Source organism: Vicugna pacos, chromosome 23, assembly GCF_048564905.1.
Source record: "Vicugna pacos chromosome 23, VicPac4, whole genome shotgun sequence".
In the NCBI taxonomy this organism is placed as follows: Eukaryota; Metazoa; Chordata; class Mammalia; order Artiodactyla; family Camelidae; genus Vicugna; species Vicugna pacos.
In genome coordinates, this window is record NC_133009.1 from 7,709,858 (window position 1) to 7,726,235 (window position 16,378).

Genomic DNA, 16,378 nt, shown 5'->3' on the forward strand with positions numbered 1-16,378 from the left:
CACCCCGCCCTCGCCCCTCCCCCTTCCCCTCCCGCTCGGCCGAGCTCGTGCGCCGGAGTCTGGCCCGAGTTGGCGGGAGCCGCTGCCATGACGAGCAATTTCTTAAGCAAGCTCTGCTGTTGAGACCGTCTAAAGCCGGGAGTTGAAGGGGCGGGCTGGGGGGCACGAAGTTCCTGGGGAATAACCCCTCCGAGGAGAGCAAGGTCGGAGACGGCCGCCGGCTCCCCCGCGCCCGTTTCTTCAGGAGCCTGAGAGGTCCTTCCCTTTGGGAGGGCCGGGGCAGGAGACCCAGCCCGCTCCCGGGCCGTAGCTGAGGAGGCAGGAGAGACCAGCCGGCATCTCCGGCGTGGCTGCCACACTGGGGAGACCGGTGGGTGGCCATCCCCACCCTACTCCTGTCCACGGAAACCCGGGGCGAGGGTCCCGCGCGGAGAAGCCTGGATCTTTGCTGGAAAGAGAGGTAGGATTGCAGAGAATGAATTGAATCTTGATTTGCAAACTTAGTTTCTTTTCTCTCCATGGCTTCTGAAACTCCCTGAATTTGCTCTTCCCTAGCGTATTTCTTGGGACTGGGTTTCGGGGGTGTGTGCGTGCGCGTGCGCGTGTATGTGTGCGTGTGCACAGATTTGTTAAAGACTGTATTTTCTCAGTTCTGAGAAACCGTATAATCAAACAAATGATTTCTTCCCCCCCCCCTAGTTTTTGCCATTCCTGGGCTGTGGGGGTAGGGAAGTGGAGGGGCTGTATTTTTCATACCCAAACTGAGCTTTTGGAAAAAGCATTTATTTTCCTCATCCGTTCCTGCCCTCCCCCTTCCCCTCGGCTTGGTAATGAGACGCAGAATGGAAAACTGTTGCAAAAATATTTTCCGCGTCTGTTCCCTTTCTTGAAAGCCCCAAAGAGAGATGGAAAAAAAAAAAACTGAGTAGGAAATCTTCAACAGGAAGGAGGAGCCGCAGTGGGGACCGGGAGAGGGGCTCACTGGGGGGGGGGGGTGGAGGTAGGAGCCCGGAGAAGTTGGTGGGGGTTGAGGAAGGGGAGTGCACAAGTTAAATTTCTTTAGCTTGATAGAGAAACCTCTGCAGTTTCTCTCTGCCGCTTGCAAAACGTCCTCAGACTTTCACGTCTATAATTAGCTGTGGAAAAAGCTGGGAGTTCCCTCCGAAGGCTGTTGTTTGAGTGTGTGCGGAGCGTCAAGAACCAACTGTAAGAGTGTCTCTGAGGGCACCGCCCCATACATCGCTGGTCCCAAAGAGGAGAAAAGGGAAGGGGTGAAGTTGGAAAGTTTGCAGTGTTAAGGCTGGTGACTGTGGGGCTGGTGAGTGAGTGGCGGTTGGAGATTGGCCACAGGCAGCCTCGGGAGGGTCCCTGAGTGTCTTGGGCCACCGAGCTGTCTTGCTGAAGAGCTAGAAATTAAGGCTGGGTTTGTCACTTTTGCTCTTCCTTCACACACACGCTCACTCAAATACTTGGCTCGCTCTTGGGGTGGAGGAGGCCGGCTGGCATCCTCCCCAGGCGAGTCCAGCCTCACACACTCCTCCATCTCACTGAAGGACCCATCGCTTCTCTCTTGCTGGGTGTGGAGGATGCGGGAGGGGCCATCCACATCCTGGGAGAGAGTGGGCACTCTGCTGGCCAGAGGCACCACCCTCCTGAGCATTCCTGCTGGACTTACAATAACTTGCAGACAGATGTTGGCGCCAGCCAGCCTGGTGGGGGGTTCTCTGCCGAAGAAATAGGCGGGCACTTGACTGACACCTCTGGGGGAGGGGAAGTAAAAATCCCTCTCTAACTCGCCACCTCCTCCACTGGGTGCGGTGTCGGGAAGTCTTAAGATCCTCTCTTCCCACCTTGAGCCTCTCCCCAGAGCTGCCCCTTCTTGCCCTTCCTATTTGGAGCCCCCCCCCACCCCAAGTCCCCCTCAGCTCCAGGCCCTGTTTTTCACAAGGAAGGAAGGGAAGAGACCTGGGTCATCCTAGGGTGGGACAGGCCACAGAGAGGGGCAAGGGGTCAGGAGGGACTGAGTGGGGGAAGGTTAAGGAGGAGGAGGGCAGGAAAAGATGGTGGCCCTGATGGCTAGTGAGCTGGGTTCCCTCCATGGTTGGCTAGGGGTAGTGCCCTGGAGAGCTGGCTTTGGGAGAATGGTGCAGGGTACTTAGGGAGGTGGGTCCCATACCTGAAGCTGGGGAGGTTGGGGCTGGGGTGGAGGAAGCACCTGCCCTCTGCCCGAGCTCGCTTGGTTGGAGGAGTGGTAAAGGCAAGTGGTTAGAAACTGGAAAGAAGGAAGCAGAAGATTTGGAGGAGGGCAGAAATGGGGGCCGGGGAAGCAACAGGAACCCATTTTCATTCTGAGGTGTTGGATGATTGATCTGCCTGAACTCCAAGGCCAGACAGCTCCTTTCTCCCTGTATTGTGCCCGGGAAGGGAGTGAAGCTTTACCCAGTGGGCAGGGGACCCAAGACAGGATCCATGCCCTTGTCAGGAGAAAGGCGGGGAGGCGAATCCATTTCTTGGCTCCTGCTCCGGGAGCCCCATCCTCCCTGCCACCATCTTGCAGAGGTGCAGCCCCGAAATCACGCCTCTCCCCCACCTCCCGCGCCCTCCCATTTGGGGGGCCCATAATCCCGCCATCCCTGCCGCTGGCCCTCCCATTTTCAGTGCTCTTCCTAGGGCAGATTCTGGTAGGTTCGGGAGAGCTTCTCCCCGAGGACCAGGTCCCTATTTAGCGCGCTCCGAGGCGCCTGCTTCCGTGGCCTTGAGTCGTGTCGGGGGCGGCCGGGGGGGATCTCCTCGCAGCTGCGGCCCGGCCGGCGCTGCAGCAAACCCGCGGCCGCGTGCGCTCGGCGGGGCCCCCTCCCCTCGGCTGCCCCGCGGCCCCGGCGCCCCGCCCGGGCGCAGCCCTCGCACAGCTTTGCTCCACCCTCCGGCCCTGCCCGAACCCGAGTACTCGGGGCACCGGGCGCTCGGAGCTGCAGCGCAGCTTTCCTGCCTCCGGGGGACCGTGCTGAGTGAGCCTCAGTCCCTTCCACTTCCAGTTACCATCCCCGTGTCCCTGGCTGGATTCAAGGTCAAGTCCAAGGAGCCCAATGCCGGGGACGATATAAAGCGCTTAGTCCGTGTTTGTTGGAGGAAGGCGGTGGCATCTGGGGGGAGCCTGAGAGTCAACATCTGGGCATCCGCCTCATCCCGGGCTGATTCCGACCTTGCCCTGTGGTCTTCGGTTTCCCCCTAGCACAGTGAAAGCCTTCTCCCACAGTGATGGTGGGAGGGAGTGGCTGAGTCAGATTCGTTAGACTTCTGTTGTCCATGGTGTCAGAAGAAAGTCAAAATGGGAGGGCCCAGTTAGAGGGCAGAAGTGCGGCAATTAGAGTTTGCCCGAGGTGTGAGACCTGGGAGGGGCGGCGTCGTGTGGGGGAGGGGCGGAGGTCCCTGGGCGAGGATTTCGGGGAACTTTATTCTTCCCCAATCTCACGGACTGCAGCGTCTTGAGAAAAAGAGAGGTCCTGGGCTGCTCAGCCAGCACTGACCTAGCTACCGCCTGTCAGGAATTCGAGTATTTTGCAAGAAACTGCTTTTTGTTTAAGAATTTAGCTTCTTTCAGTTACCCCCATGGGCCTCTTTCTCTTTTTTTCTGTTCCCCTGGCCTTGGACCCAGAACACAGAGACACTTACCCGCGAGGGCATTCCGGATCCACCAGGTCTTGGAGGGAGGAAGGGAAGATGTTCGTTCTCGGTCCCATGACCTTAAGAAGTATGCTTTGCTGTAACTGACCCGGGTGTTTGATCTGACCTTGAAGAGAAATGCCCTACCCTGGGCCTCACTGTCTTCCATGGAAGGATGAAATTCTTCCTGCCTTCTGACCTCTTTCCCACAGCTTACCCCCAGACAGGGCTCCTCTCCCAGCCAGTTCCCTGCTCCTCAGACATGCACTGACTCCTATCAGGGTGGGCAGGGGTGAGAGGGGGGATGAGAAAGGCAAGGCCTCTGGGTCACAGGGAAGCAGAGCCCCTGGGCCAAGTCAACTGGGATGACATCCTTTCCCCACTCATGTCTCCACGTTATAGAATGCGTCATAGGAATAAAGCAGGCCCTGGGATCGGAGTCCAAAAGGCTGATGTGGGATGTTTTGTGCTTGGCTTCCTCTCCCAGCATCTCTCTTTGTCTCCTCTTTCCTCTTTCCCTTGTATGAGCCATTCTTGTTCCACTGACTTATTTCCTCTTCACATGTTAAAACAGAAATGACCGGGGACTTCTGCCTCCACCTTAAGCCAGTCCTCTGTTCAGCCCACGAAAAGAAAAAAAAAAAGTGGATTGAGGAGGGAAACCAGGCAGGATCTAGTTGGAACCAGAACCAAGGGCTCCCAGTCTGGGGAGGAGCTGGTGGAGGCAATTTGCACTGGGTGGGGGAGGGAGGTGGTAGAGAGGCCAAAGTAGAGAAAAGGGAGGTAAGAATATAGGTGTCAAGGGGTGAGGGTCCCCTCCTCTCTTCTGCCTCTCCCCACTCTTGTTCTTTCCTGGCTGCAATTTTCAGCCTCATCACTTCTCTCTGCTCTGGTTTCCCGAGTTAAGTATAGAAATTTCTGGGATAATTCAGAGAAATGGACTGGAATGGAATCAGTGAGACCCCCTCTGCTTGCCTTCCTGCCAGGTCACTAGGGCAGAGGGAGCTTGGGGTAGTGTGTTTATTGGTGGGGAGGTTAAGGACTGTCAGGTAGGCTTGGGGACACTCTCGGCTCAGAACACCTCCTAGCAAGATCCACGGGGGTTGCAAAGTCAATTCCAGAAGCGCAAACCAGTGCAACCCCCATGGAGGGGAAGTTAACAATATCTAACAAAACAACATATGCATTTACCTAACAGTTTTATTTCTAGGAGGTATCCAGAAAATGTGCACAAGGTGATTCTTTAAGGTGTATTTGTAATAGGAAAGGTAATCATTGGAAACTACCACTGCCCATCCTTAGCAGACCAGTTGAATGAGCAGCAGCACATCCACACAATGGGATGCTATGCAGCCTAAACAAATGAGTAGGAGCCTTATGAACTGATATGACATGATTTCTAGGATATGTTATTAAGTAAAAAAAAAAAAGCAAGATGCAAAAGAGTGCATATAGTATGCCACCTTTGGGTTGAGAAAACAGGAGAAATAAGTTTTTTGTGTGTGCAAATTTACTTATACATACATATATCCACAGGAAGGATAAAGCAGAAATTAATTAAAATGATTACCTATAGAAGGTGGGCAGAAGCAGGGTAAGGACGTAGAGGTGGGCGTGAAGGTTTACTGATTATACGTTTTTCAGACTTTTGATTTTAAACCAAAATTTTTTACATATTTACAACTTAAATTAGATCCAAAATAAAGAAAAAAAGCAAAGTCTAAAAGCCAACCATTACAGAAATAATGAACCTAACTGAATATCGATTATATGACAAAGAAAAGAGTTAATTCAAGTACTTCTTGAGTTTAACGCCCTGACTCTATATCCTTAGTGGAATCTATGTTCTAAGGATTAAAAGAATTGCAAAAAAAATCTTGAACTTTATTTTTTAGATGTGTTACTGATTATGGTATTGGTGTCATAAAATGGAAACTTCTGCTGATTGTAGAATAGATCAAAGGAATGACTATGCTGGTATTTTTGGAAATCAGGGTTTCACTACGGAAGACCAGAGACAAAAATATGGAATGGGGAAGGTGAGGCAGAACCCCGTGGTTCTTTATCCATTGAGGTCTAGAAGCGTCTAGAAGCAGCGCTATACAGTAGCACTGATTGCACTTAGTGCCTGGATTTTTATTTCGAAGGACCACTTCTCACTAAAAGAAAAGTGCTCCTTGGAGAAATGGCTGATTCCAAGTGTGGGGCTAGGAAACTACAAGTGAGTCATGTGATCGCAGAAAGCTGGAACGTGCTCATTGACAAAAGGACACAGGAGTTGGCTTAAAGGAGCCATTGGACAAATTTGGGACACACTGAACATCACAAAGAATTAATAGTAACAGATTGTAAGACACTGAATCAAAGGTTCCATGAATCCATGCTGACAGATAAAAGGGAACAGGGAGGAGCAGGGAGACAATACCCTTAACAGATAGATGCCAGCTAACGAAGTGTAGAACTGATGACAAGTGATGACAGAACTTTTAATCTACCAGCTTGCAGCCCTAATGTAAGAGCTGATTCAGGCTGGACTTACTGCTAATGGATGCTAAGACCAGTGGGTGGAAGTTTGGTCTCCATGTGCCATCTCATGATTACGTACGCCTTACAAAAGGAAAGCCCTGTTTTTACAATGAGACGAGTCAGCTCAGACCAAGTAACCAAGTAGCCAAACATAGTAGTAATGAGACCACCTGGCACTAGTTCTTCCTGATGTGCGGTGAGGGTTCAACCATCTCACCTGTATTCATGTCAAAAATGTTGATCATGAATCCAGTCACGAGGAGACAGAAGACAAATCCAGAATGAGAGCCATTCTACATGGCAACTGACTGAGACTTCAAAACAGTGAATGTCATTTAAAAAACATTAAAACTGTGTGTTTGAAAAGAAGGACAGGGAGGCAGAAACCAGTCTAGATTTAAAGAAACTAAAGAGACATTATAGCCAAATACAATGCATAAACCTTAATTGGATCTTGGGTCCAAAAAAAGAAGAGAAAAAAGACTATAAAAGACATCTTGGGACAACTGGGGAAGCTTTAATATTGATATTAGATGACGTATTGTTATTGTTAACTTTGAAAGGTGTGCTAATGGTCATGATAAAGGTTTTGTAAGAGAATGTCTTTATTTAGCAAAAGTATTCAGGGGCATAGTGTCTGCAAGTGATTTTCAAATGGTTCAGGAAAAAAAATGTGCGCGTATATATACATTAAGGGGGCATACAAAATGCTGACAGGTGGTGAATCGAAGTGAAGGGTCTGGAGTTGCTTTTTGTACTCTTTTTTTCAAACTTTCAAATTTGAAATTATTCTGAATACTATATTGGGGAGAGAAACCCGTGCCAGGAAGGGTTCCTAGACTCCCCTCACTCATCCCCCGACCCCTGACCCACAGGGACGCCTTTTCTCAGTTCCCCCACAGCACACTCCCTGGGAGTCTTCGTTCTCACTTCACTGCCATCAACCCCCAGCTTTTCCTTGTGGGTGGGAGCGGCTGGGGCACGACGGGTGGGCCAGCCAGGCCAGGAGCAACAGGTGGAAGCAGGCCTTTCCCCACCATGCTGTGGGCCTAGGGACAGAGGGTGGCCAGGATCACCCACCTACCTCTGGAGGAGGGTCCCAGATGGTAAGAGGAGGAATCCATCAATAGTCCAGAAGTTGTTTCTGACCACCTTTCACATCCCTTCTTTTTTTAAAAAATATTTTATTTATTTAGTATTGTATTATTTTATATATTTTTGGCAGGGGGGTAGATAATTAGGTTTCTTTATTTATTTGTTTGTTTTATTGAATTATAGTCAGTTTACAATGTTGTATCAATTTCTGGGGTACAGCACAATGGTTCAGTCATATAGGAACATACATATATTCATTTTCATATTCTTTTTCACCGTAAGTTACTACAAGATGTTGAATACAGTTCCCTGTGCTGTACAGAAGAAACTTCTTGTTTATTATATGTATATTAGTTAGTATTTGCAAATCTCAAACTCCCAGTTTATCCCTTCCCACTCACTTCCCTCCCTGGTAACTGTAAGTTTGTTTTCTATGTCTGTGAGTCTGTTTCTGTTTTGCAAATAGTTCATTTGTCTTTTTTTTTTTTAGGTTCCACATATGAGTGATCTCATATGGTAGTTGTCTTTCTCTTTCTGGCTTTCTTCACTTAGAATGACATCCTCCAGGTCCATCCATGTTGCTGCAAATGGCATTATTTCATTCTTTTTTATGGCTGAGTAGAATTCCATTGTATAAATAGTCCAGCCATCTGTTGATAGACATTTAGATTGTTTCCATGTCTTGGCTATTGTTATTTATTTATTTTTTAATGGAGGTACTGGGGGTTGAACCAGGATCTCGTGCGTGCTAAATGCTCTGCCCGCTTCACATCCCTTCTGGATGCTGTAATTAGGAGATTCCGAGAGAACCTGGCTGTGCCAGGCTTGAGCCTTCATGTGTGGGCTAAGCAAGGAGCAAGGCCTTCTAAGCCCTCCCTTGCTGGAGACTGCATAGTGGCTGTACTGTCAGGGACCCCAATCACCATGCTGTCCACTGCTGCCTTCAGCCTGGTCCTAGCTCTGGAGAGAGATCAGATTTCCAGGGTGGCTCGCCTGTCTCTTCTCTCTCTTTTTCCCCTGGAAACCCGGGGCTAGGCCCTGTGTAACTCAGGGCTCTTGTCATGTAGGAGAGGGCTATTGATCCATTAGTCAGTTCCCCTTCTATCTTGCTTAGGGAGCCTGAAAGAGTGGGAGCCAGGAAGTTGGAAGGGGGCAGACAGGGCGGAGTTTGTGCTTGAGCACTGCCAGGCCTGCCAGAGGAACACGGGACTGAGAGTCAGAAAACTGGTGATCTGGGCTCCTGACTGCTGTGTGACCTTGACCGAGGCAGGTGATGTCTCTGTGCCTTTGTCTTCCCCACTGTAAAATGAAACCAAGCTTGGGCAAACAGGTATCTCTGGTTCAAGACTGTCCTTTACTACAAAAGAGAAAAACTCTCAATGGGCAATCCAAACTCTGTTTATCATGGAATGTCATGGAGCACGATGTAACAGCCTGTAGCTAAGTTCCATCCCCCTTCCCAGGATGACCAGAGGTAAGGAGACCCAAAAGGGTCTGCCTGGTGGACAGCCATACCCTCAAGATTTGGGAGTAGGACAGATTCTTAGATTCCCCATCTCCACCTGTCTGAAAGTTCAGTTAAGTACCTGCTCAACACAGCCCAAGGCCACAATTCTGCTGTGTCCTAAGCCAGAAACTAAGAAAGATTGGCTCGAGATACAGAAATCTAAGCCTTCAGGGAATTTACTGTCTCCTAGAGAGCTTGGTCCTCCGAAGAGTCATCAGGTCCGACCATACGAAATTGCCAGTGTGCAACCGCTTTTGACCTATAAAAGGCAGTTTCTTGTGGTTCACTTTAACATTAACATCATTAGACGTTGGAAATCAGAAACTACACTCAGTGCTGTGGGATGGAGATGAGGTTTCCATGTGAACAATGGATTGGGTGTAGAGAAATTTGGGTAAAGCCACCAGCTGCTAGGCTGGCCTGCCCTCCCTCTCAATCCAGACTTTTGGCCCCTTTGGCCGAGCCCTCGCCAGACTCTGGTTGAGATTTCAGCATTGGCCTTTCTGGTTACTGGCCAGGGCAGCTGCCCACGGGTAGAGAGGAGTGTTCTGTCCATTTATGGTCCACTGTTTCTGTGCCCTGAATGCCCTGCTTCACATCTTGGGAGCTGAGGATGGAGGAAACTAAGAAGGAAAGAAACAGAAAATACCCACCCTATTCTTTCCCCCATCTAGTGGCAGAAAGAGCTGGGACACACACTGGAAGCCTCATCTGGCACAGGGACATACGACCTAGTGATGCTGGGAGCTGAAGGGGTGTTAGCAGGAATGTGGGGACCAGAATTTGACAGGCTCACCTGCAGATTATTCTTGGAGGTGGTGATTGCCAAACAGGATTTGAATGAGGAGAGAAATAGATTTGATGGGGGAGAGGCATTGGGAGGAAAGGCTGTGCTGCTGTTTCTGGCCTTGCAGAGGGTCAAAGGCTCAGGCAGGTGAGGGAGGCTGCCTGCCCCGCGCCCCCCCCCCCCCGCCCCCTGCTGGAATGCCCACAGCCTTTGAGCCAGCACCCGGGGCTCAAGCAGGATGGCATCTGGCCTCAGCAGCCGCAGGCTGCCTGCCTGCCTGCCTGCTCTCCTGGTGCTCATGGGCCGTTAGGGTGATTTTTTGATGTTTCCTCCCCACTGTCTGTACCACAGCCTTCTTTGTGGGGAGCACTCATAGGACATCTGTTAGGATGCTAGGATGGGCACAGCTAGTGTCCAAACTTCAGGGGCTTTCTGACCTTGGTACAGGGGATGTCGGTCACCAGGCTTTGGGCTGGTGGGAGGTAGCCAGAGCATTTGAGATGAATAGAGTTGGGGAAATGGTCCAGTTTCCCTTTATCACAAGTGAGAAAACTAAAACCTAGAGACTTGCCCAAGGACACCAGACTGGTTGGAGGCCGGGCCAGAGCTAGAGCCCAGTTTTCCCCACTCCGAGTCCGTCACGGGGCCCCTGACCCCCTCACTGCATCACTGTGTGACCCAGATCAATGCCAAACCTCCTCGGTACCCAAGTTTCTCTACCCACGTGACAGGGAGACTTATTCCAGCCCCTCCAGGGATAATGTGCAGCAGGATGACCTCGTGTGCTAGAATCATTGTGGAAGAGAGAGGCTAGAAACCATAAAAGTGCTGTGCCATGTTGCTGTTGTTGCTGCTATGATTAACAATTAAGGTCATTAGCACTAGAGAAAATGCAAAGGAGAAACAGTCTTGGCATCACCCTCATCACTGTGTAGCTCCTAATGGACCTGGGTTTCTTCTCTTGGTCCTTCTCCCAGCCGCTCCCAGCCAGTAGGGCCTTGAGCTGGAAGAAGCAGGGTAACTGAGAGGGGAAGCAGGAGTCCTGGAAAGGGGAGGGCAGGGCCTTCCTCCTGCCTGGGTGCCCCTAACCCCGCCCTTTCCCTGGGGTGTGGCCCGTCTGAAAGTCAGAGGGAGGAAGGAGGCAGGGCGCCTCTGCCCTTCATTCCTTCACCGGCGGCTGACTGACCCAGGTTGGCAGTGGAGATCTGATTTGGGGGCTGAGCATCAGCAGGGCTGGGCCACTGTAATGGGACAGTGCCTGTCGATTTTATTCCCAGAGCCAAGTTGTCATTCATCTGCTTGTTCGTGTATTCATTTGTTCATTCAGCAGACCCAAAGTAAGCACAAACTGTGTGCCAGGCGCTGCGTAGGATCTGGGGAAAAGTGGTTATCTAGAAGGCAGGGAAGGGCTAAGAATCGCCTACTTTCTGCTCAAGGAAACGTGTCCTGAGCCTGGGTGCCCCCAGCAAGCCCTGATTGCAGCAGCTGTTACAGAGAACTTGCATTTGTGTCCTTGGAGAATACCATTAAGCCCTGACCTCAGGAAGATAAGGCATAGATTCCAGACAGGATTAAGCTGGGAGGGGCCTCGGAGACCATTGCAGGGCAGCCTATGTGTAACCAGTGAGACTGTGGCCTGATGGTGAAGGAGTTGCCCTCGTCCTTTGCCAGAGGAAGCCTCCTCCCAGGCCAGGGCTTGGTGCTGAAGCTGGGTGGGTGTTCCTCCAGCCCAGTGTATCCCGTCCTTGGGCTGGCATCCCAGTGTTGTCCGACTTTGCAACCCCTTGCTTATGTTCTAGAGCCCCTGAATCTGATGGGGCAGAGACATTCTGTTGCAGAGGGCTCTGAATGGAACCTTGGAATGAAAAAGTAAACTTCTGGAGAAATCCTCCAGTTTCCCCTCCAATCCTCATTTTAGCCCTTGCACCCTACTTTCCACAGACAGTGTGATATTGAAGGATAGAAGAGCGGATTTAGACTTGGTTGGTACACGTTGTATGCATCTTTATTGAGCCTCCGAATTCCCATCTGTAAAGTGCGTTTCCTTATCTACTCTATGGAGTGTTGTGATGGACAAATGAGATATGGTAGATGAAAGCATTGCATAAACGCTGCCTTTCTTCTCAGTCTCCAGTTCGAATTTCAGTCCCTTCTCTTTACTGCCCAGCCCTTTGACCCCACTTTCCAGCACATCCTTCTCTGTTCTCTCACTGTCCACTCCAGATCCTGCTCTAACTGTGTCCTCTCTCCTTGCCTAGATCAAGACCTAACACAACACTTACTGCATCATAAATAATAAAAACAATAAAGGAAATGGTCCAAGGTTACATTCATTAATTGCTCGGTATTAAACTTGGATTATCTCATTTAATATTCTCAGCAGACAATGAAGTCAATGCTAACATTATCTTCATTGTACAGATGAATAAAGATGTTCATAAAACATAAGGCTGAGGTCTAACCCTAGTCTAGCCCATTTTTGAATTTCCCCTTTCCGTTGCTGAATGACTGACTGGTTGACAAGAACATGGAAAGATCAACAGCATTTATTGAATGTCAACTAAATATCAGCCGCTTTCAAATTATGTCATAACCACCACCTTCTGAGACAGGTACTGGATTTGTCTTAGAGTTCGTCTGGTGGCAGAACAGAAATCAACTCAAAGAACCAAAAGTAAAAAGGGGATTTATTAGACGATTACAGAGAAATAGCACATAATTTAGCATCGGGAGTGTCGCCCCGTGCAGACTGTGTCTTTCTCTGGGACTGTGAGCCCCCTCTTCTCTGCTCCCTTGTCCACGTGTGCAGCGCCCATCGTGGTTAACCAGGCAGCAGGCTCGGTCTGCAAATCTGTGTGACCTTCCTGCCTAGCTCTCCAAAGTAAATTCACTCTGTTCCTCAGTCCAAATAGCAAGAGCGGATGCTTTCCAGCTTGGGTCCGATGTCCACCCCTGCTTGAGGGGAGTGTCGATTAATTAAACATACCCACCCAGGCCTGTCCCTTCAACAGGGGCTACAGGTGTGCACAGATGTTTCTGGAGGGGACACCCGTGACCTTGGGTGGATGCAAATCTGAGTATGCTTTTTACTGCGCCAGCCTTGCCCTCAGGACATTGTGAAGATGATGCCCTGTTTGCAGCCCCTAAATAAGACAGCATGAAAAGAATATGAGAACGAATATATACGTGTATACGCATGACTGGGACATTATGCTGTACACCAGAAATTGACACATTGTCACTGACTATACTTCAATTTCAATGGAAAAAAAAAAGAGCTGGGAGTTGTCCCAGAATCTGTATGTTCAGCTGGGCCTGGAAAAATAAGAATACCATTTTGAGCCCTGCTATATGCCAGGCCTTTTTTCATACATTATCTTTTATCCTTAACAATGTCTCTCCAACAGTCATTGACTCCAATTTACAGATAAGAAAGCTAATCAGTGGGCTAAGTAGCTTGCCCAGAGGTCCTCCTGCTGGTTAGGGTTGGGCCCATATTTGACCCCGGCCTGTCTGACACCAAGGCCTTTCTGTTAACCAACACTCACCAAATGAAGACTATTTTACATTGATTCTGCTGGAAGGTATATTCCATGAGGGCAAGATTCCAAGTCTTTTTGTTCACTGGTACATCAGAAGCACCTGGAATGGTACATGGCACATAGTGAGTGCTCAGTAAAAAATCATTGAGTAGATATTGTTTTTTGTTTGTTTGTTTGTTTTGTTTTTTCTTTTTTTAATGGAGGCACTGAGGATTGCACCCAGGACCCCTTGCATGCTAAGCATGTGCTCTACCGCTGAGCTACACCCCCCCCTTAGATTTTATCATCTTCTGTACCCTTGGCTTTCCACAGTCAGAGAAAAAAATGGTAATATTCTAACTGTTGGAGAATAGGCCACTGGAATAACTGGGGGAACCCTCTAGGTGTACCTCTGATCCCCACTCACCTCCCACAGCCTACTTTGATGGGAGACATTCAGAACAACCCCTCAACACGGAAGAGTCTAAAGGAAAGTATGGCTCTAGCTGTATTTCTTGTCTTGTACACCTGACCTCAGACACTTAGCCCTGTGAAGGGAGCAGGTGAAAGGAGATTTCTGAAATACTGGAAAATCTACCTGCTAGAACAGGAAATAGGATGCCGAGGTCCTCTATCCCTAGAGAAAAGAACGCTAATTTCCATTGGGTTTTCAGCCCCAGGGCTCAGAGTTTACCAAATCCTGAATCTTTTCCCATGCCTTTCTCTATAGCAGTGCCCTGTGTATTCAACCACCCAGACAGCCTTCTCAATCCCAGATTTGGGAGAGTCAAATGGAACTGGGTTCCAGTCTGCCTTGCCAGCCATGGGACCATGGACAAATTCTCCATGTGACCAGACTCAATTTTCTCTGAAAATGGGTATAATACATTAATAAAGAGTGATATGTGTTCTGAGGGCCTGGCTTATAATAGGTGTTAACTGAATTTTTTATTTTTATTTTTTTTAATTTTTTAACATTTTTTATTGATTTATAATCATTTTACAATGTTGTTTCAAATTCCAGTGTTCAGCACAATTTTTCAATCATTCATGGACATATACACACTCATTGTCACATTTTTTTCTCTGTGAGTTGTCATAACATTTTGTGTGTATTTCCTTGTGCTATACAGTATAATCTTGTTTATCTATTCTACAATTTTGAAATCCCAGTCTATCCCTTCCCACCCTCCACCCCCCTGGCAACCACAAGTCCGTATTCTCTGTCTGAGTCTATTTCTGTCCTGTATTTATGCTTTGTTTTTGTTTGTTTTTGTTTTTGTTTTTTAGATTCCACATATGAGCAATCTCATATGGTATTTTTCTTTCTCTTTCTGGCTTACTTCACTTAGAATGACATTCTCCAGAAGCATCCATGCTGCTGCAAATGGCATTATGTTGTCAGTTTTTATGGCTGAGTAGTATTCCACTGTATAAATATACCACATCTTCTTTATCCAGTCACCTGTTGATGGACATTTAGGCTGTTTCCATGTTTTGGCTATTGTAAATAGTGCTGCTATGAACATTGGAGGTGTTAATTGAATTTTAATGTTTCCTCTCCCTTCCCTCCAGTTCTCCCTTCCTCCTCCATGGATCCTGGCATGAACCTACCTGTCTGCTCCACTCCCTGCTACCCTTTGGGCTCAGTACATTTATAAAAGGGTCATAGCCCATTGTCTCCCAGTAACTGAAAGGCCCAGAGGCCTAGCTTCCTGCAACTCTCCACCAAAGGGCTGCGGGGGTTGACCAGGGATTCCCACTGTTTGCACGTGGCAGGTTATACCCTCTTGGTGCCAGTTCCAAGACTGTTTGATATTTGCACAAGAGTCCTGGCAAAATAAGGCAGTGGCAGGTGGAGAGCTGCAGTCACCTCACCTTGTTTCATCCTGCCCTGCAATCCTCCCCCGGGAGATAGATGCTGTAAGAGCCAAATGCTGGGAAATCTCTTGTTGATGCAGGGAGCCAGACCAGGTGACGATGCTCTACTTGCTTGCAGAAGCTGACGCCCAAGGATGTTGTTGCTATTTGGTCACCAGATCATCTACCAGCTGCCACTGGAAGTGAGCAGGCTACTTGATAAACAGGCAGGAGAGTCTCAGTCTGGGGTCTCCTCCTCTCTGCCCTCTACACACCCGCACAGAACCATTAGCTGCTATGAAGTGGCAGCTTGGCCAAGCTAATGCATGAACCAGAACTTGCCCTCCCAGAGATGGAAGGGGCCTGGCAGTGAGAGCCTGGGTTCTTGCTCCTGCTTCCTGTGGATGACTTAAGTGCTCCCGGCTCTCTGAGATTCTCCAGCCCCCTCCCAGTTTCTCAGGGATGGCATCCAATGATGGGAGATGCTCTCAGAAGTGAGCACGTGAGCATTAACTGAGTTCGTGGGGGCAGGCCTATAGCAGTGTGGGTTAGTTGCCGGGATGCATCAGCTTGTCAGTGGGTCATGGCTATAGCATCAGCCCAGCCCACACAGCCTGTGAGCTACTTGAAGGGAGGAGTGGTGCCTTAGTCATCTGTGTTTAGCACAGTCCGTGGTTCAGGGAATGATCATCAGTAAACATGGGATGGATGGATGAACAGCTGAATAAAGAAACAAAAGTTTTAATTTATTTTTATATGGGGGAGTTAATTTGGTTTACATATTTATTTTTAGAGGAGGTGCTGGCAATTGAACCCAGGACCTTGTGTATGTTAAGCATGTGCTCTACCGCTAAGCTATACCCTCCCCACCTAAAGAAACAGAACTTTTTAAAATTAGAGTCAAGATCCCAGCAAAGTTTACCTTCTTCCTTCCTAGGGTCACCATCCCTGTTCAGCACTTCGTCATCTCATGCTGACTAGTGGCAAAGGCCTCCTAGTGACAGGCAGGTGGTCTAGAGGAACGAGTTCTAGACTAGAAGTTGGGAGACTTGGGATTTTAAACCATTTAAGTTGCTGTATCACTTTGGAGAAATCACTAAATCTAGGCTTCCGTTTGTTCATGTATAAAATGATAGTTTGGCCTAAATATACTTCAGGGACATTTCAACTCCCAAATTCTCTGCCCCCTCCTACCTAAACAACCCAGTGGATTAATTATAGCTGGTTACCAAATTTTTAAAATAAGATTTCCCATAGAAGTCCAAGTTTTCTTGCTTCTCAAAAATTTGAAGCTCTGACAATACTGGCCTACCTTTTTGCCATGGTAACGGTTAGCAGGAGCTAAGTCACTGCTGCCCATTCAGACAAGTGTATGCGTTCCTTCTCCCCCTGCTGCCCAGTGCTCAGCCTGCTTCCACC

At 48.9% G+C, this 16,378-nt stretch overlaps 1 protein-coding gene across 3 annotated transcripts in view; it reads left to right on the top strand.

Moving 5' to 3' along the window:
* The first annotated feature begins 44 nt into the window (after positions 1-44).
* LOC140688707 (plasma membrane calcium-transporting ATPase 4-like) overlaps positions 45-16,378 on the top strand; it is a 95,674-nt gene continuing 79,340 nt past the window's right edge. For 2 of the 3 annotated variants that reach the window (XM_072948428.1, XM_072948427.1), the window contains exon 1: positions 45-460. The gene's annotated coding sequence lies outside the window, so the exon portion shown is untranslated. The remainder of the gene's footprint in view (positions 461-16,378) is intronic. The other variant, XM_072948426.1, reaches the window with a different exon arrangement.